This window comes from Notamacropus eugenii, chromosome X, assembly GCF_028372415.1.
Source record: "Notamacropus eugenii isolate mMacEug1 chromosome X, mMacEug1.pri_v2, whole genome shotgun sequence".
NCBI lineage: Eukaryota > Metazoa > Chordata > Mammalia > Diprotodontia > Macropodidae > Notamacropus > Notamacropus eugenii.
In genome coordinates this window covers 4,803,874-4,808,773 of record NC_092879.1, presented here as the reverse complement: position 1 = coordinate 4,808,773, position 4,900 = coordinate 4,803,874, and the positions used below count along the sequence as shown (strand labels likewise).

The following is a 4,900-nucleotide window of genomic DNA, read 5'->3' as shown; positions in this document are numbered from 1 at the left end:
AAATTCTAAACCTAGGCCCCGTTCCCTATTCGATTGTGGCCTCAGGGGGAGGTCCAGGCCGGGGGAGCACCGTCTTCAGAGGGGTGGGGATCACTGACTCATCCCCCTGAAGGGATCGCAAGTGTGGTTCCAGGCAGAGCATGAAGCGAGGCCATGAAGCTCCAGCACCAGCACGAATCTCCCCAAAGGCCAATCAGGACCCACCGTCCAGGGCTCTGAAGTGGGCTGAGCCGTCCGCCCTCCCAGACGGGACTGGACCCAGCCCTGGGCCCACCACAGGGACATCCCAGGATGGCAGACCGCTGAATCCACCCAGTCCTTCAGCTAGCTGACAGGGGCTAGGGACGACTACTGTATGCTCTCAGGGGAAGCTTGGATTTCCTTTTACTCCTCCTGTAGCTTTGGGTTAACAGTAACCTCCTGTGTCCAAAACCTGTACCATGGGGTGCAGGAATGTGCTGCAGAGCCTTAGGCCCCCCCTTAGCTCAGTAAGAAGCCCGAGGTAGACCCTCCACTGCGCCCTGCACCTCGGCAACAGGTCCGCGCTCCTCCTCCATCAGCCTGCTTGGGAACTCTATGAATGTAGTTTCATCTGGACCCTGACTTGCATTTGCGGGGGCTTACTCCGGGGCCAGCCTTGGTCAGCATCACTCAAGGCACGGCCTGGTTTTCCTTGTAGTTACGGGGGGGGGAGGGGGGGGGCGTCAATTGTGAGGAGTCCCTGCCCGCTTCCCTTCCCTGACTTTTTTTGTGGTTGTGGCGGTGTGGGGAGGGGGGGAGGGCTCTTTTTGCTCTAGAGTGCCACTCGTCTCTTGTCCTGTAGGGGGCGATGGAGGGGAAGCGGTGTGGAGGACTTCGCCTGCCCCAGTGCTGAGGTGGAAGCAGCCTCGCGGAAGAGGCCCTAGTGGTGAAGCGCCGACCCCGTGCTTCCCCGCCCCCTACGCTATGCCCCGCCCTACCACGTGACGAGAACTCCATTGTTCTCAACGGTCGTCGTGGTCACTGCAGGCGCTATCATCATGTCGGCGGTTCCCAGGCGTGTGAGGAAACGGGTGAGGGTCCTGGGGCCCCGCTTGTGGGTGCGGAGAAGGTCCGTCAGTCCCTCAGTCTGTCCCTCCCCCAGTCCCTCCGTCCATCCATTTAAGCCTCGGTTGGTGGGGAGTGCCCGGTGTCCTGCCCCACCCCCCACAGGCCCAGGGTAGCCATTCAAGAAAGACCTGCAGGCCTCTCCCTCCAACCTGGCCTGAACTGGGGAGCTGGGAGGAGCCCAGGCCCAGGCTAAGGACCGGGGGTGAGAGCTGGACAAGAGCCAGGGACCAACCTTGACTGTTCTCCCCAGGCCTGACCCCCAGGGAGCCTCCTCCTCCTTCCCTTCCCCCTCTGCCTCCCCTCCCCCCTCCCCGCCCCAGCCTCTCTTCTTTCCTTCCCCCTCCCCCTTCCTTCCCCGTTCCCCCTCCCCTCCCACCTCCTTTTTCCCTCCCCTTCCCCTCCCACCTCCTCCTTCCCCCTCTCCTTCCCTTCCCCTCCCTCCCCAAGATTGACCTTGGCCACGACCTTGATGATTATCCGCAGCCCTGAACTCCCAAGAATTAACTTCTCTCCTCTCTTCTCCTCTCAGAGACTCACCTCGACCGAACCCAGTATGACTAATACCGTCTTCCTCCTGGTCCTCCTCCTCCTCCTCCTCCTCCTCCTCCTCTTCTTCATTGTCCTGCTCCTCCACATTCTTTATCCTGAGGATGACTTCGAAGGTCATGCAAAACACTGAATGCCCAAGAGAGAACTCCACTGCAAGATCGACCTGGACCATTCTCCCAATGGCTGACCACCAAGAGATCTTCTTTCCCCACCCCGTATCAATGAATTTATTCTAATCTCATTTTCAGTGAAGTTTATTATTGTTTACTGTTATTACTTTCATACTATATGGGTCAGGAAGTTTGCTAGTAAGTTGGCTGACTGATGAACGAAGGGTTAAAAGCCTGGGTTCTGAGAAAGCCCAAGTTGGCTGCAAAAAGTTATCTTTCTCCTCCTTGGAGCTAGCGCCTGCCTTCAAGCTGCCCGCAGCTGGCCTTAAAGGTCATAGATGAACTGGCCCTGTCCAGATTACCCAAACCTTCCTTAAGGAGACCCCCTCCCTCCTGGTCCTATCCCTCAGGGTTCCCATGCTCCATGCACCTGACAGGGTGCAGTCTCTTGACTGCCCCCCGCAGCTAAGGGAGGGAAATGCAGAGGGAAAAGAAGGCCAGGGATGGAGGCCAAATGGCCAGTGGAACTGAGGGGAAGACCAGCCTTTGGAGGCCAGGGCTACTGGGAAGAGAAGCTCTGGTCCCTTTCTCCAAACGACACAAAGGCCACCCCCAAGGGTCCTGCGCAGTACCCTTTAAAACCACTGCCTACTAAGAACAAAAGGAGAAACATTTCACTCCATACTTGAGTGCTTTTTCCCACGAGTCTCTGATCGACTTTGGTACAGAAGCTAGAGCTAGATACCCGGTGCGACGCCTCCCTCCCTCCCTTTCTCTCTCTCCCTCCCTCCCTCCCTCTCTCTCTCCATCTCTCTCTCCCTCCCCCCCCCCCCGCATGAAAACTGGAAAGAACTTCTTAGCTTGGGTAGAAAATTCCTCCCAATCCTCTTCCCCACCTTCCTATCCCTGCCCCCCCCGCCTCCCGAGCTCCAGTCCTGGTGGAGCAAAGATTCTTCCCTGGGATTAGAAATTTAATACCAGAGTTCTAGGTCTAAGGCTCAGAGACACCGGGAGGTGAGCCTGGATGGGGTTGTGGGGCACTTTCTCAGTGGTTTGTGGGGTTGTTTATACAAACTCATTTTACTCCAGCTCCAATGAAATCCTCAGGATGTACACAACCCCCCTCCCCCTCAGCTGAAGGGCTGAGCATCCCCATCTCCTTTGAAGGGGATCGTTATCCTTGTCTTCTTAGAAGAGGACCATTCCACCTGCCAGCACCAGGCCTTTCCCCCACGCACCGCCCCCCTCTGAAGATGAACGCCGCTCTAGTCTTCAGGGTGCACGGTCCCAAGTGTGGGGCACGTATGGGGATCACCCCTTCCATAGTGATCTCGTGGTCTTGTCTGGTCACTGGCAGGTAGTAGCACTCCATAGGTAAGCACGGGTGCCCAGGCCCACTGCCATGACATTGAGATGAGATCAGTTCACAGATTCAGGTAGAAGTTATCAATGGCGATCAGGGGCCTTGAGGATCTTAAACAAGCTTCTGGAGATGTCCTGGTCAGTTCCTGTGCAGATGTTAGTAAGCTCTGACTTCTCTCGCTGATGGGTGATAAAACATAGGGTGAGACATGTGCTGGGGCTGCGGTGGGCCATGCTGGAGGAGTAGGTGAACAGATTCTTTGTGCAGAGCGCACAAGGCTGCACTCCTCAGTTTCCTGCCCTGAGATCCTTGACTTGCTGGATGCCAGCTCCCAGCAGCTCGTTCTTCAGCAGGGCAGAGTAGATGAGGCCAGCTTTTTGGAGGGCTCTGGATTGCTGCTTGGGGCAGGCTACTTCCTCTAGGCTAGGGAAGTGCAGGCCCCAGTTGGCTCCCACCAAAGGGGGATGTAGCTGTCTCTGGATTTGGTGGTTACCAGCACCAAAGGACAACACAAGATACTGCAGAAGGGGGCAACCCAGACTCCAGCTCGTTGCCATCCCCTAGAGGGCAGGTTGGCTCTGCGGGGATCTCCTGGGGCTTTTCCTGCTGCTGGGTTAGGAGCTCACCCTGAGCCTGGGCAGGGCAAGACCCAGCCTTCAGTAAAGTGGGCTCAGATGCTCAGCCAACCTCAGGGAGGGACCATGCTGGTAGGGGAGGCTGGAGACTGACGGAGGGACAGACTGGCCCATGACCCCACTCGGGATGAGAGTGTGGAGATGATAGCAGGCCCAGCCTGTCGACAGAGGTCCAGGTCAGTGGGACTCCATCAGCACTGCAGACATGGCTACTTGGGTCCCTCTCCCTCTGCTTGTCTCTGTTCTGGGTGGACAAGGAAGGCAAGGTAGGCCAGGTGAGGACAGGGCACTGGCAGGGGCCATGGCAGGGAGTGGGGGCAGGGGTGGGCAGGGTCTGGGGGGTTGAGAGAAGGACAGGGTGGGGCAGGGGTCAGGGCTAGGGCTGGGACGGGATGCACTGCACCTGAAGGAGCAGCTGTAGGAGGTCAGGATGGGAGCAGGGGCAGGGGCAGGCGGGGCAGGGTGAGGTTGACCACCAAAACTTAGAATACTGTGCCCACAACCCAAAGACCCCTCGCAGCCAGGCTGAGGGGGCCACCTCTGCATGAGCGAGTCCTTGGCCGCTGTCTTTGAAGACAGAGCCTTGTGAGAGTCCTGGCGTTCAGTAGGCCTCAGTTTCCCTTTCAGTAATATCAGGGGATCAGACTACATGATATGAGATGCCACTCACTGCCACCCGCTGGGAAATCTCACCACAACCTCTTCGGCTTCCTAGGCTTCTGTTTCCCTATCAGTAACAGCAGGAGGTTGGACTCCATGATATGAGAGGCCTCTTACTGCCAAACTCTGGGTGATCTCACGACAGGAACCTCACTTTCTGTGCCTCACTTTCCTTTTTAGTGAAATTGCCATCTAGGTCTCAGTTATTGGAGAGAGGCCTGCCAGTTTTAGGTTGAAGTCATAACAATAACTAAAGCTTTCTGGTCCTCACTTTCCCTCTCACAGAAAAGTCTTGGTAAAAAGCATATCATCCCCATGTGCTCTCCCAGCCTAGGTGATATGTCACACCAGGAATGTCAACTTTCTATGCCTCGGTTTCCCTTTGAGAAACAGCAATGGTTTAAATTATATGAGCTGAATGGGTCTTGTCAGCCTTTGAGTGATCTCACACCAGTCATTTCAGCTTACTAGGCCTTAGTTTGACTTTCAGTGAA

The 4,900-nt window shown here is 56.4% G+C and overlaps 1 long non-coding RNA gene across 1 annotated transcript; it reads left to right on the top strand.

Moving 5' to 3' along the window:
- The first annotated feature begins 925 nt into the window (after positions 1 to 925).
- On the top strand, positions 926 to 1,879 carry LOC140515553 (uncharacterized). The gene is made up of 2 exons (XR_011971082.1): positions 926 to 1,052; positions 1,619 to 1,879. It is a non-coding gene; the product is annotated as an uncharacterized lncRNA (long non-coding RNA).
- The last annotated feature ends 3,021 nt before the right edge of the window (positions 1,880 to 4,900 follow it).